The sequence below is a fragment of the Equus caballus genome, chromosome 3, assembly GCF_041296265.1.
Source record: "Equus caballus isolate H_3958 breed thoroughbred chromosome 3, TB-T2T, whole genome shotgun sequence".
NCBI lineage: Eukaryota > Metazoa > Chordata > Mammalia > Perissodactyla > Equidae > Equus > Equus caballus.
The window spans coordinates 27,690,858-27,707,224 of NC_091686.1; the positions used below are offsets into that span (position 1 = coordinate 27,690,858).

Genomic DNA, 16,367 nt, shown 5'->3' on the forward strand with positions numbered 1-16,367 from the left:
TTCATATTCATCTCTCTCTGTCTCTCTCACACACACACACACACTCATACCCACGCTCACCCACCCCCTTATGAAATCTGACCCCTGTTTATCAGGGTCCCGCGCGCCCTTTGCACTTTTAGGTTTCACTTAATTATTTCAGACTTGATCGTGGCGAGGAACAAGGGGGAAAAACAACTCCCCGGCCTTCACCAGCTCCCTTCGAAGGGTTAAATTTTAAACCGCGGTTTCTTGGACCGGCCCGGAAACCCAGAGTGGGGGTGGGGTGGGGTGGGGGGGCTGCTTCTCCCCCTCCCGGTTGCAGATGCTAATAACTATTCAATTTTCTAGATCGATTCTTTTAAAACTTATGCAAAAAAGAAAAAGGAAAGAAAGAAAAAGAAGAGGAAAAAGAAAGAACCAACAACTCTGTTTCTAAGATTTTAAAGCGATAGGCAAGTCGGAGAAGCCGAGATTTATTCGGGAAAATCCAGAGCGCGCTAAACCAACCTGGCGTTGGGAAGACCAGCCCGCCTGCTTGGATGATGGGACTGTTGATTCCTTCAATTAATGAAATGCATTTGGTGTTAATCATATTTATTTTACTTTATGGGAGAGGGGGCCGCTAGCAGGGTGCATTAAAAAAAAATAAGATTCTAAAAAGCCTGCAAAAAGATCGAAGAGTGAAAACTATTGTTGGACCGAGTTGGTTTTTACCTCAACAGCGCCACCTTTCGGCAAAGGTCAGTTGAAATTGATCCGTGTCCAGTTTTGTTGGTGGAGTGAAAAGCAGCTGGTTTCCCAAGGTGGGAGGAGGAAAAAGGCGCAGAAAGTTAGTGTGACTGCAAGAGGAGAACCCGACTTTGTAGGAAAGGGACTGAAGAAAGTGCTGGTAGAGGGGGGGATCCATTTACCCCCACTGTCCCTCTTGGTTGTCCACAAAGAGACCAGGGGACACAGAAGCCTTTGGAGAATAATTCTGGCTGAGACACTTTTGCAAGTCGATCCCATCTACAGGGGCCCCAAACCCTTTAGAAGTGTCAGGATGGATTTTCAACGGGCTTTATGGCAATATCAATAGAATTAAAGTTACTAGTAATTCAGTGATAAATGAGATGTCTCTAGTAAGTAAGATTAAGGGCAGTGCTATAAAGTTGTTTATCTGAAAGGTAATTCTCAGGAAACCTGACTTCTGACACTTAGTCACATATTAAACCAGCATCTTGAACATTGCACTTCACAGTGCTCCCACCCACCGCCCCGTCCTTTACTATTTATGACGGGACCTTAGGTGTCACTCATTGACTTCGCACACCAGGTTAGACTTGAGTTGGTTTCTCTGATGCTGGAAGCCTTCAGTTTCAGGAGACCCGGGAATCCCTAATGAGAGACTCCCCAAAACGTTTGTAGGCACATCACAACCCTAAAAGGCCAGCGCTGTTGGTATTTTCCAGAAAAGCACCTTTTCTTTTCATCATTACTGCAGAGAAGCTGTTTATAAGGGTAGTTTTGGTTTTATGGGAGTACTTTGTAGGCATGGAATGAAATATGTCTGTAACCAGTTTGGGGAAGAAAGAGTGAGGATTGTGTCAATATTTGTGCAACCTAACAGAATTCCTTTGCTTTGCTCCTTTTATACAGTATTTTACTTAGTAATGAAGTAAAGGGATTATAGCTTAGGTATTCAGAGGAAAATCCACTGTTTAAATTACATAAACATATTATGTCATTTAGCATTGTCCACAGCAATAGTTTTCTAGGCCTTTTTTTTTATCATTAACCACAAATGTCTGAAGTTTATATTTTTCATGTAAAAATATAAATTTTTGTATCTAGGAAGAATTAATTCCTTCTTTTGCTATGGTAATTTTTTTTTATCCTTTTGCATCACATTTTTGTTAAAAGCTGTAAGATATGATGCCTGCCTCTCATGAAAGTATTTTTGGCCAGGAACACTGAAACTGCTACGTTTATAAATAAACAACATTTATAAACAAAGTTCTCTAATGACCAAGACCGTGATACATAGATTCATGGCCGTGTACCTAATTGTCGCAATTATATATCATTTCTAGAAATTGAATGCCCATGTTTGAGCAGCTAAATGTATTATTATCTGCACATTTTTTATGGTTTATTTTTGTACACTGCTATCAAGCCATGGTATTTTTCTTTCTGTTATTGCAAAGTCTTTTATACTCCCCCACTTTATCTTGAAAAAAGAGAGGATGAGAATTATTTTTTAGATGGGTAACGGTAGTGCTCTCAAGCTTATAACTTAATTCTCACTTTTCTCCTTTTTACTTTATTATTTAGTGATTCACAGGGGTGTCTAAACATTTACAGTTCTCTGTTAGCAGTGTTTCTTGTATAACAATTGAGCTCTCTCATTTTAATTAGTACTATTCAGATTTTTGATTCTCTGCAATTATAGCAGGCCACATTTCTTTAGACTTCTTTGCTAACATTGTTTGTTTCACTTCTATCCAGGCCAGTCTAATCCAAATACAATATGAACTGCGTTTCCTTACTGCTTAATATCCCCTTGCTATATATATGCCTGTAATCTCTGTAGAACAATATAGAGTAATTTAGAAACCATGCGTTTGTCATTATTGACCAATTCAAATCAGTAGCATTAAAGTTTCCGAAAGCAGTGAATATTTATAGAGGAATTGGTGGGGGGAGGGCATGGGGTGGATCATGCAGAAGACTGCGAAACTGTAACATCAAAAACACAGTTGTAGTTTCATGTCAGTTCATACATAACAACTTCATGCAAAAAGAAGAAAAGAAAAAAACCCTGTTCACGGCCAAATTACAATGATTAAAAGCTAAAAGTAGTATGTTTTTCCTCACTGTGAGTTACAGCAACTCAAGTATAGCATGTTGGAATCAGACATATACAATCTAAAAAGAATCCGATCCATCAAGTGTAGCGTCTAGATTCTCTGTTTACCCAGGAGCAGATTTTACGGCGCAAAACTAACCAGTGTCCACTGCGTTTCACCATGAAACCACCTACGTTGATTTGAGAGAAGGGTTGCTGGGAGGAAGCGAATGATAAGGGATATAGTGTTCTTAGGTCTAGTGTTAGATAAATCCTTTTAACAGTCTTTAGTTAGCAGGGTAAGTAAATCACCAATCGCTGTTAGCAGATTCATGGAAGAAAATTAATAGAATCAGACGAGATAATCTGATAAGGGGAAAATTGCTGAGGAAACAGTCTTGCCTCATATTGGAGAACGTGAAACAACAGTCTGATTACTAGGAGTCGTTATGAATAGGTGAATTATGTGCTAAATAATCATCAGAGTAATTCAGCATTTATTAATTCTTTTCTCTTTAAGCAATTCACAGTTGTAAGTTAAAGCCGCTCTCTCTTTGAAGACACATCTTTTATAATTTTTATTAGAGGTAATTTATTATTTGCATTACCTGTATTTACTTCATAATTGAACATTTTGCATTCAAATTTATGTAATGCATTATGCTTGAGAATATATTTCTGCCTGATTAGCATAAATAGTCACTTACCTCATGAATTACTAACAAAGTTTATCTTAAAATATAGGTTTTTTTATTAAGTGGAACACAAACATATGTACGATAAATTCTGATTTTCCGGTGCAGTTAGAGAACAACTCACGTTTGGTTTCTGGGAAGCTAGGCTGCAAGGGGGGGAGAGTAATCATGGGGAGGAAGAGAAATATAGACAAATGGGATTTGTAGGTTTCTTTCGGGGGTGTCGTTTAGATGGGGGGCTATGCCTGGGGTGGGTTAGGGACAGAAGTGCAGAGGAAGGGGCTGGGCTCCTCATCCACTGTTCAGATTGCTTGCTGAATGATCTCCACATGGAACGTGGATTTTGAAAAACCCCATAAATCATCATCTATACCTTTGTGAAGGACCAGGGTAGCAAGTGACCCTCACTGACAGACTTTGGGGTTTTGTTTATGTTTGTTTTGTTTGCTCATTTGTTTGTTTTGGGCAGAGTTCTACCTTAGAACACAATACACATCATTTAATAAAATACTTGTTTGTTTGGCACAAGAGATATGAAAAACCAGATGTTTTCTCAAGTGGGAATTCCTGGGAAGGTCTCCCAAAATTTGCTCCAGCTACCCTCCCTTTCTTCCCCCTACAAAGACACCCACCATGGCCTGGCAGGCAGGAGGTGATTATAAACAGTTTTGTGCATACGTGAACAGTTGAATGAAAGGACTTCTGGTTTTAAGCAATAGATGGAGATACAAAATGATGAGGCCTCATTCTCGGCTCTTGCCCTTGCAAATCAACAGATTCCCATGGTTTTCTTCTTTCCCTCTCTCCTTTTCCAGGGCATAGCCATTGCCTTAGATTTTTCTTGTCCTTCAATTAGGGACTGCTTAAGATTCACTCCTCCATTGTTATCCTTTTTGATCCTATTCACAGCTTATCCCAATGAGGGAATTTGTCTCGAAAGCATTCAACCCTTCAAAGATTTTTATTGTGCTGAAATCAGAACTGATAAAAAAAAAAAAAAAGGCAAGAATGAAAAAAGGATCTGTTATTGGGAAAAGAGTTTGTTCACGCTGTGTCTTTTATGCCTGATGACTTAGAGGACAGGCTGTTGGAGGGACTGGCTCTGTACAGTTTTGGTCACGGGCCTTCCTATCCACGGGGGTGGGGGAATTCTTAGGTCTTGTGCTAGAGGCATTTAGCAGCCATTCGACCTGGGGAATGGAGCCTGGAGTTCTAGAAAACACAAACCAAACTTAAATCCTTGTGTGATTACCAGGAGGAATCTAGTGATGCAGATCGTTTCTGGATTTGGGTGTTTCTGAATTTGCTTCGCTGGGGCCTGAGAGAAATGGTCCCTTATGGCCTTGTTTTGTATCTTAGTTCTTGGTTGCCTAATGGATTTTGCTCAGCTTTCCAACGTGCTGTTCTCTTCACTGAAAACACCAAACATCCCAGGGACACCCTCACAGCATCAGCCATCACCATAGTGTTCCTGATTGGCCAAAGAACAGAATTGGGCTAAACAGCCCACTCCCCCATATAAAGTCAAATTTACAGACTTTTCGCTAGTGTTTTTATTTGGTAATTTTGTAACCGTGGTGCATGGCTGTTTGTTAAATAGAAACATTTGTATAAGACAGAAATAGGAGGATGTCAAACAAAAGACCCACTGTTCCTCATCTCTGCCCCAACCCCCTTGCCCTGTCTCAGGTGTTACCATCTGCAGCAATGGGGTCCGCGTGTATACCTTTTACAGAATGGAATCCTAGCCTGCCCACAGCTCTTCAGCTTGTGCTCCCCGCAACACAGCCACCTTAACAATCCCAAAAAGCAGCTTGGGATACTCCTCTATTCTTGGGCAGAATTCACTTAATAGAATCTCAGGCTGGAGGGAGTTTAGACCTTAACACCCTCCTTCCAACCAAGGCATGATCAGAATCCGCTTTACAACGCCGACGTGAGGCGACAGCACGCAGGGACGCAGGGACGATTTTACTAGACACAGCAGACACTGTGCTTGGGGCCCAGGAGACTGTTAGAGGCCCAGGAAAGCATCTTTATTTCCTTTAAAATCAGAAGTAAAGAAATGAATGTAATCTAGCATAGATTATATGCATCGTGATACCAACACGGTCATAAAAAATATAATTAAATTGTTTATGGAAGAAGGAGTCCACAGAAATTAAAGTGCCTAGCACCCACAAAAGTCCAGGTGTGGTTCCCAACAGCACATACTTGATCACCTCCAGTGACAGGGTGCTCACTCCCTCTCAATTTTACCTTCCAGTCTGTTCATCGATCTTCCTATGGTTCTTGAGGTTGTCAGGAAAGCTTTTTGTGTATTTGTTTGTCTAGTACGAAGTCATGTCCCCTTCTTCTATACACGAGTCCTGATTTTATACACTCATAGGACCATATATAATGAGTCCTCACATCCCTAAGGGTCTCCGATGTGTAGAAGATAACCAATATGACACCCTCTCCTTGCCTTTCATTTTTCATCCTAAGTGCAGTCAGTGCCTGTAGCATTTCTACGTAAGCCTGAATTTTGCATGTCCCTGCCTCCTGATTGCTTACTCTCAGATGGGCCCACCTGGTCACTGACTCCTTCTGAGAATTCAAGTCCCAGAACTGAACCAGATCCCCAGGTGTGAGCCTCTCATTGCCGAGCGAGCACCACCCTCGGCCTCCTCCAGCCGCAGTCTGTCTGCTCCTAGTGCAGACCATAATTTCACGAGTCTCTCCGGCAGACGCAGAACACCGGTGACTCATCGTGCGTGCCCCAGGCCTTGTCTTCTCACATTCCCCCATCCTCAGTTTGTGTGCTTATGTTTTTAAACCCAAGCACAGAAATGTACAACAATCCCCAGTAGGCTTCGTCTCATTAGATTCAGCCTGTTCCCTGCTTGTCTAAATCTCTTTGGATCTAGAATATGCCATTGACTTGTTTTAATTTGCTTCCCAGCTTTGTGCCAGCTGCAGATGAAATGGATGTGCTTTTCGTAGGACTTCACTTCTCTGAAGCAGGTCCCTCATCTGGAACATCGGGGTATTGTCAGGATTAGAGATGGTGCCAAGTATCTTCTACCGTGCGAGTCCACAGAGGAGCTCCACAAATGGTGGGTGCCCTTCTACATTTCCTACTGTCCCCCTGAGTTGTTGATAATAACATGGGACAAAGCCCTGTGGCACCCCAGTGGAGACTGTCCCTCCCAACCCCCAGTCATCACACAAAATGATCCACTGGATTATTCAAGTCCCCTAGTAGACATTTTAAATTAAATGGGCCTACAGCATCACTTATCATCAGGGAAATGCAAATCAAAACCACAAGGAGATATCATCCCACACCTGTTAGGATGGCTGTTACCAAAAAGATAAAAGATAAGTGTTGGCAAGGATGTGGCAAAAAAGAAACCCTGATACACTGTTGGTGAGAATGTAGTTGGTACGGCCATTATGAAAAACAGTATAAAGTTTTCTCAAAAAATTAAAAATAGAACTAACACATGATCCAGAAATCCCACTTCTCCACATATATTCAAAGGAAATAAAATCACTATCTCAAGAGCTAGCTACACTCCCATGTTCATGGCAGCACTATTCACAATAGCCAGGATATGGAAACAACCCAAGGGTTCATCCATAGGGGAATGGATAAAGAAAATATGGTGTCTATATCTATATACAATGGAATATTATTCAGCCTTGAAAGAGAAGGAAATGCTGCCGTTTGTGACACCATGAAGGAAGCTGGAGGACACTATGCTGAGTGAAATAAGCCAGACATAGAAAGGCAGATACTGTATGATCTCGCTCACATGTGGAGTCTGAAAACATCTGGCTCCTAGAAGCGGAGAGTTAATAGTGGTTGTCAGGGCCTCGGGGAGGAGGAAATGGGGCGATGCCGACCGAAGGGTACAAAGTTTCAGTTATGCAGGATGAATAAGTTCTGGAGATCTTCCGTACTGCGTTTGACCATTATTACCAATACTTTATTACATATTTGTAATTTGCTAAAAGGGTAGATCTTAAGCATTCATACCACACACACACGCATGCACACACACAAAATAGTAACTATATGTATTGCTGGATATTCTAACTAGCTTGATTGTGATATCATTTCCAATGTATACATAGCAAAACAGTACGTTGTACACCTTAAATATGTACAATTTGTATTTGTCAATTATACCCCAATAAAGCTGAAAAAAAATCTAACTTGGCCTATTTGGTAATTGAGGTAATTTTAAACTAAATTGCCTCGTCTGGATGTCCTACACACATCCTTCTAATCAATTCTAAAATAACTACGTTTTATGGATAGGCAGAGCTCTCTGTCGAAGAGGGAAAATTACTTAGACAATTATTTGTTTCACTTGCCCTGATCTGTATAAACCTTGGCCATGTCAAAATATATAGGAGTTGTTGGGGCCGGTCTGGTGGCACAGCGGTTAAGTGTGCACGTTCCACTTCGGCGGCCCGGGCTTCGCTGGTTCGGATCCCGGGTGCGGACATGGCACTGCTTGGTAAGCCATGCTGTGGTAGGCGTCCCACATATAAAGTAGAGGAAGATGGGCACGGATGTTAGCTCAGGGCCAGTCATCCTCAGCAAAAAGAGGAGGATTGGCAGCAGTTAGCTCAGGGCTAATCTTCCTCAAAAAAAAAAAAAAAAAAAAAATATATATATATATATATATAGTAGTTGTCCAAAGTTAGGACCTTAGAGACTAATAAAAAATAGATGTAACCTAGAAAAACTAAGCAGGAGAGCTCTGTGTATGTATAAAAGCTTCTTTGAGATCCGTTCTTTCCCTGGGGTTTTTCTCTTGCATCCCCGACTTCCCTGCCCTTTCCTGACGCCAGTTTTGAAGCTGGGAGGCTCCGAGGTGATTTCCTGAACAGGAGAGTTCCGAATTGCCAGTGTCCACCTTTGAGCTGCAACTGGTTCCCCCTGGTGTCTCTTGAAAGGACCTGAATGTGCAGGCTTTTGCAGAATCTGCCCTTCATGGCTTCTCTTGCACCTCCTTTCAGAGAAACCTGGGAATGAGAGCAGGAAGGAGCCCCCGAGTTGTTTATGACCTGCCGTCTGTGGTCTGTGTCCTGCCTGAGAGAGCTTGGCACTGGCTGTTTCAGCTGACCCCGCAGGGATCATAAGGGCTCTGGAGGAATGACAGGGACTCTTCAGGCAAGCATCGCTGACTGTGGACTCCAGGCTCCCCGAAGAGCCACTGATCAGGGACGAGTGTTGGGGGCACTGGCAGATTCGCGTAGGGGGAAGGTGGGCTGGCCAGGAGACAGCCTGCTGATCACCCTCTGACCTCAGCAAAGCTCTTCCCTGTCTTTCTCCAGCTCATTTTTCAGACTGCAAATGGACCAGACTGCATGAACAGGTTAAAACATTTCTGGGTTGTGTGGAGGGAATGTCCTTAGCCCTTTGAGGTTGATTGCAGGGTAGGTAAACACAGGCCAGACACCTATAGACACAGACAGAGCTGACGTGCTGGGTTGTTGTAGAGCATGAATGGGTCATAACGGCAAAGTCAGAAAATCTTTGGGGTCAAAACAACAGAGCTAACGCGGTGGGGTCAGAATGGCAGGACCAAACTTTCCTGCGCGTTCAGGTCAAAGGATGATGCAGTTTTAGGTTAATAATGTCTAGAGCCTTTGGTGGCAGAGCAGTGAGGGGGTAAAGCATGGATTTCTGAGGGTCACTGGGCAAGGTGACATACTTGGGAGATGGTGTGCTTTGGCACCAGGCCAACAAGGATATGAATCCTGCTCTGTGCCAGATGTGAGACCTGAGCAAGTCAGTTGACCTCTCTGGGCCTCAGTTTCCCCCTGGGTCAAAGGTGGATCATGCTAAGCATATACATTGAGTGTGTGGCTCATGTCAGCCCATGCCTGGTAAGTGCTCAAAAGAACGCAATCTATTCGCGTGTGCTGAGCACTGTGCTGACATGCTAGACAGTTTCCGTTAGTGGGGCCTTGTAGGTGCCAGGGCCTCAGGAAATATTTTCCCTTCTTCTGTCTTTTATGCTCTTGCCTTAAAGTTGTAGTTACTTGCGAACTTTGCACAGTTCCTCTTTCTCTCCCTCTCTCCTGAGTCTTTGCACGATTTTACTCACCTGAAACTCCCCTCCTCTCCATCTTCTCTGCCCTCTGTCCTATACCCTGGATAGTTTTGACTTTTTTTTGAGTCTTGGGTTTCTCTTAAAAGCCTTTCTTGAGTCCTTGTGCCCACTAGCTCCCAAGGCAGGCCAGGTGTCCAGTCTCTGTGTCTTAGAGTCCTCATGGTGCCATGTTTGTTCCCCACCTATCCTGTGAGCATCATGAAGCCAGGACTGACCCCTTTCATCTCTCCATCTCCTTCACCTACCACGGTGTTTGGCACAGAGTGGGCACTCAATAAATGTTTAGTAAATGAAATCGACTAAACGAATGCTCTGATTCCTCACCTCTTTTTTTGACCCACATAGAGCCAGGCCTGGTGGTCTAGTGGTTAAGATTTAGCACTCTCACCTCCTCAGCCTGGGTTCATTTCCCGGTCAGGGAACCACACCGCCCATCTGTTGGTTGTCACACTGTGGTGGCTGCACATTGCTGTGATGCTGAAAGCTCTGCCACTGGTATTTCAAATACCAGCAGGATCACCCATGGTGGACAGGTTTCAGTGGAGCTTCTAGAATAGACAGACTAGGAAGAAGATCTGACCATGCACTTCCGAAAAAACTGGCCATGAAAACCCTGTGAATAGCAGTGGAGCATTGTCTGATACAGCATCAGAAGGTGAGTGGATGGTGCAGAAAGACTGGGCAGGGTTCCGCTCTGTGTGCACAGGGTCGCTAGGAGTCAGAATCGACTTGACGGCACTAAAAACAAAAAACCAGCATAGAATGTCCGGCCAAGTGTCTCAGGAAACATGGTTTTGATGAGGGCAAGGTGCTGGCTGCTACGTTGCAACATGACAGTTCTTACACTCTCCTCTCACTGGACTGATTGGCCCATCTGTCAATTACCAGGATGCTTATCTTGTTCCCTCATTAGCCTATGTCTTCCCGAGATGGAATTTGGTGGAAAACTAGGGTTGAGATGTGAGAGCCCTGGACCCGAGGTGGAAATCAATAAATCTTCCTGGGGTGAAAATTTGGATGAATGGAGGGATGTGATTACACACCTGGGTGCAGGCAAGGTGTGCTATCCGTATTCCAGCACTGGCTGCTGCTGCCAAAGACGGCCCTGCTCCAGCCTGGAGTCACAGTTGCCTCCCCAGGGCTTCAAGGCATGTGGACACTATTTTCTAATGTTCAAATAAGAATCCCAGCCCACCCCCATTTCCACATGCCCACATTTTTTTTTTAAGTATCCTTTTTGGTGAGGAAGATTGGCCCTGAGCTAACATCTATTGACAATCTTCCTCTTTTTTTCCCTCCTCAAAGCCCCAGTACATAGTTGTGTATCCTAGTTGTAGGTCATTCTAGTTCTTCTATGTGGGATGCTGCCACAGCATGGCTTGACAAGCAGTGCGTAGGTCCATGCCCAGGATCCAAACTGGCGAACCCCAGACCACCGAAGCAGAACGTGTGAACTTAACCACTCACCCGTGGCACATACCAACATATTGCTCATTCTTCAAGGCACAGCTCATGTGCAAGGTTGCACACGAGGCTTGGAGCACAGTGACTGACATCTAATAAGCGTGTAATAAAGGTTGGTTGTTAGTACAATGCCATTGCCTCCAGAAGCCTTCCCTGATTCCTGCCTTTCATTCATAGATTGCCATGGTTGTAGCTTCACCTTGCTTCTGGAAGCTTCTGTAGCATTGGAGAGCAGCATATTGTAGTGGTCAGGCAGTGCAGGGTTCAAGGTGGGGTTTAGCTACTTACTCGCTGTGTGGCTGCCAAGGAGTTCTCTATATGCTCTTTGAATCTTGATCTTCAGCATATAGCGGGGTCCCAATTAACTCTCTTTGAGTCGAAGGTGAAAAAATTTTGACTTAAATTGGCTTAAACAAAATAGAAACTTACTGGTTCATGTGACCAAAAGGTGCAGGAACAGAGCTGGTTTCAGGCCTGGCTGGAGGCAGGAGTCATGTGATGTCATTGGACCTGGCTTCCTTCCACCAACTGTCCCTGCATTCTACTGTGTGGACTCCAGACCAGGGCTCCCCATGGAAGCATAATGGTTATAGCAGCTCCAATTTCTACATCCCACAAGAGGAGGTCCAATGGGAGTCAGTCTGATCTTCAGTAGGTCAAATCAAAGTCATGGTTTTGGTCAAATTCGTCCGGGTCATTTGACTGGTTATCCGCCTACCGCCTACGGCCTACCCCTGAACCAGTCTCTGTGGCAAAAGGATGAGATATGCTGATTGACTCAGACTTAGACTCAGAAATGAGGTGGGCAGGGACCTGGGAAACTCTCTGAGCCTCTCTGAGTGTGGTGGAGGAGCTGTTGCCCACAGCGACAGCATGGAGCCCGCCATCAAATGATAACATTACTAATGCTACTCATCTCAGTTATAACTCATTGCATCTTCACAACAGCCCGATGAGATATGGGTGCTGTTATTTCCATTTGACTGAGGAGGAAGCTGAGGTACAGAAGTGTTAGGGAGATTTTCCTAGGTCACCCAGCTGGTGAGTGGTACAAGGTATGAATCAGGACATTGCTGCAAAGTTCGTGCTTCTAACCATTTCCTTTATTATCTGTTGTAAGAGGGAGATAGACAAGAAACAAACAGACAAATAAAGATAGACTATGCTATAATATAGTGTGCTGTGCTATAATGTAATATAGTATAGTATCATATACTATAGTATAGTATTACATAAGATAGTGTAGCATTGTATGTCATCATATCATATAATGGTGGGCGTTGGTAAGCAATCCATCTTTGTATCCATCCAGAGAACGTCTATCACCAGCATGAAACATCAGAAGTATTGGATGAGTGTTGACCAGCTGACCAAATGAATTTTATGTACAGTGTGAACCCTTGATCTAAGAATCTGGTTTCTGCCATGGCAACATCCTTATTGTTACATTGCTATATTTGTTTCTGTCTCACAAGAAGAATGAGTGATGAAAATGAGGAAGTTTGAGCAAAGATCAGGTGAGCTGAGATTTCTAGACCTATAGATCTCTGGTTTCCAGTGACAGTGGATATTCAAAGATGTCAGGCTGAACCTACGTCCCTAAGACTCTCTTATTGGACACTTTAGGTGGAAAAGATCTGAGGAATTGTTTTACAGACAGGTGGAAAATGTTACAGAGCTTTTGTACTTATCTTTTTCCTTCCTTTAAAAAAATGCATATGACATTTTTAAAATTTCCATTAACTATCCCTGTGTTGGTGTTCGCTACACACAAATATGCATTGGGCTGTTTGCAGGTTGTTTGTGAGTGTTAAAGTGAGAAGTGAGGATTTTGTGGTTTATTTAATGATGAAGCATATCCCCTTTCCTGGCCTTTCCAAAGCATAGATATTAAGGCAAATAAAGAATGTTGGCTTTCCTCACTTCACTCCTGCCTCCCATCTTGTACCTCAATATTGTGTGAGGCATTCATCAAAGCATAAAGCAATGATAAAAAAAATGCCACTGAAATTGTGTTCATATCTGCAATCAGAATTGCTAATATCTCGCCTCCCTCCACCATCCTGGTGTCATCTGATTTCAGTTCCTTTGAATGACTAAGAGTCTAGTCATTAATATAACACCCACCAACTTTATTGGAATTTACCGTCAGAAAGATCTGTTTCCAGAAACTCCCTGGGCCAAATGCAGCTGCTCTACCGGTCCTTCTTGGCCATTACACAAGTCCATGCATTTTCTTTGTACTAGAATCGCTTCCCAAACTTGAGCACCACTATGGGATTGCTGTCTATTTTCTATGTCACAGGGAGGAAAGGCTGGGTTTATAGTTGTGTGATAGAGGAATTAGCTCTCCAGACGCTGGCACTAGATTGCCCACATTCTTGCCTTTCCAACAACAAGGGGATGATTTGGTAGTAATGTAATAATAATGCTGATGATGAAAATAATAATAAAACTAGCACTTTAGAGGAAATACAGGGGATAGAGAAATGATGCAGACCCCATGAAGAAACAATAATTCAAATCCAGAATATGGGAAATTCTATAAGAAAAATGTTCCAGTTTCTTCAACAACTGAGCTTTAAAAGGAGGGGGAGAAGGGAGGACTGTTATAGATTAAAACAGGCCTTCTTTTAGGTCTAAAGAAAGTGGCTCAAACCCAGAGAGGTACTGGCAGACTGGTGGGAGAGCTGGCTTGTGGGGGAGGCAGGCACAAATGCCAACCACACTGCATGTCCTTTCCCAGGTCCCACCTTTCATCCTGGCTGACTTGTGTTTACCCACGACATCCCCTTCCTTGGGATGCCTTCTTTGACTGCTTTGCCCTAATCTAAATGGGGTGGCGTATTTCCACTCTGTGTTCAAAGGGTCCCCTGACATGGCATTTGTGACTGTACATTGTAATTATATATATTTTTTAATTTTTGAGATAATTATAGATCCACATGCAGTGGAAAGGAATGGCACATACAGACAGATCCTGTGTACCTTCTCCCAGCCTCCTCCAGTGTTGACATCTTGCATAACAAGAGTATAGAACCACAAACAGGAAATTGACATTGCTAGGATCCACCCACGTTTTACAGAGTTCGCCCGTTTTACATGCGATCGTGCCTGTGTATGTGTATTTCATTCTATGCAATTTTCTTACATGTGACTTGTGTGGCCACCACCACCACAGTCAAGATACAGAACAGTTCTATCACAAGGATCCCTCCTGCTGGCCTTTTGTAATTGTCTTTTTATATCTCTATTTCTCCCGTGATTCTGTGAGCATCCTGAACCAGGGGTCTTTCTTATGTTTAATCTCTATGTCCTGGGTCAAGCGAACTGAAACAAGTATGTGACTTCCAGGTGGTCCTACAAGAATGCTTGTGGAATAGATCCCAATTCTATCCCAGTAAGAGAGTAGGGAATTCAGAATACTTTCTAGAAAGATTTTGGTCAAGAGGGAGACAAAATAGTATGAAGCACAAAGCACTAAGGAGATGAATATTTTAGGACATCGCTCTCTATAGAGGATCGTGAAGATCTCACTGGTAACTATGGTTTCACGTCACCTTAAAAAATCACCTTCTCAGGTGATTCAAACAGAAACTTGCACTAAGGGAGGGATAGATTTCTCTGTGAAATGAAGCTTGAACACCAGACTTATTTTTCGGTCCTAATATGGTTCCTTTTGCATCATCTTGCCGTAAATATGGGGCCTCTGAGGTTAATGCACTTGAAAATTATGGACTCATGGTGATCAGGCCACGGGGACATGTCTGGTCTTATGGGGACAGTGACTTGGTCAAGGAATTGGAGGTACTCAGCAAGAGTCTTGGATTTGTCTTCCTTAGACAATCTCATGACAGACTTGGAAGAAGGAAAGTTTTCTTCCCTTGGCCCCTAGCCTCACTCTTGGGTTTCCTCCTACTAATGGCAGGATTTTCAAAAAACGTCTTGGAGAAGTAGAGATCCTCAGATTACTCCAAGTACCTAGTCACACGCTTCACTGATGCATGAAGACATCTCTGAGACTTCTGAATCCCTAGGTTTTGATGAATGAACAAATATCAAATATGTCAGATGACTATGAGCTCCCTCTGAGCCCAAGTCTTGAAAGGACAGTGACCGGTTGACCCATTATGGAGATCACGAAGTGTCAGGTCTTCACTTATTGAAAGTTTGTTTTATGTCAAGCTTTGTGCTAGTAGAGTAGACAAAGGAATAGAAAAATCCTATTACTCATCTGTCTATCATTCCATCTGCCTGTCCACTCCTCCATCCATCATTTGTCCTTCCATCCATCCAACCATCCATCCATCCATTTTAATGTACAGTGCAAACTTTTTTTAGTAGCCCCAGGAGGCATGTGAAAGGCCATTGAGGCAACAGTAGCTTTTCGAACTTCTTTGCAATATCTTCCAGGCACAAACATATCTTTGTCTCTTAAACATAACAAGGACACCAAACCCTTAGAATATATGTGGAACAGCTTATTGCTGACAAAAAGAACCAATGTCATTTTCCTCCTGCTTTAAGTAAGAAATAAACACAAAAGTAAACTGTTATTGTAGATATGCCTGCCCACTCCCCCAGCACTTAATATATTTTATGGTTTTGTTTCCCACAAGTGAACATCTCATGGAATGTTATTTTTTTTTCACTGGTGTCTGTTCATATCTCTAGGGAAATCTACTACATATGGAATGTACTGTGACTATTCAGTTTCACGTGAGGAAGAATAAAATTTCTCCTGACATCTTCACTGAGGCTTTGCTAGGCTTCATCGTGAGGGAACACACCTCACAGATAGAAGTCCACTTCAACAGGCTCATTCTCATTTGTCTCCCTGTTGTTCTGTGAGAACAAAGCGATCTGGATGGAATTGAACATTCTCTTGCAGATTTAAAGGTGTCTCCCGTTGAACCAAGTTTAGGAAACATCAGAATGTGCACAGGATGAACGCTCCCATCATTCTGCACTGTGCCAATCTTTTCCAGCTCTTAGGAATAAAATCTAACTGGCTGATCACCTTATTTCTTCAAATACCGTGATATATTCTCACTGCAGGTGACTTATTGCAAAATTCTCGTCTATACAGATTTTGCTCAAATTCTTAGATTATGCATCCAGAAGTTGAGAAGAGAAAAGGCATATATTAAACCAATGAAAGAGCAGGAGCAAAGATACAGGGGAAAATAAACCCAGGGCTTAAAACTGTGCTTATGTTGGTGTCTTACAGGAGCAGACAGCAGAGGCACTGTGATGGGTATGAGAAAGAGTGACAGAGGTGTC

General features: G+C 43.0%; 1 long non-coding RNA gene across 1 annotated transcript in view; it reads left to right on the forward strand.

Annotated features, from left to right (window-relative positions):
* Window positions 1-471: 471 nt before the first annotated feature.
* LOC111773016 (uncharacterized) overlaps window positions 472-16,367 on the forward strand; it is a 32,778-nt gene continuing 16,882 nt past the window's right edge. The window contains exons 1-2 of the long non-coding RNA XR_002807224.2: window positions 472-722; window positions 6,449-6,602. This is a non-coding gene — a long non-coding RNA (uncharacterized lncRNA). The remainder of the gene's footprint in view (window positions 723-6,448; window positions 6,603-16,367) is intronic.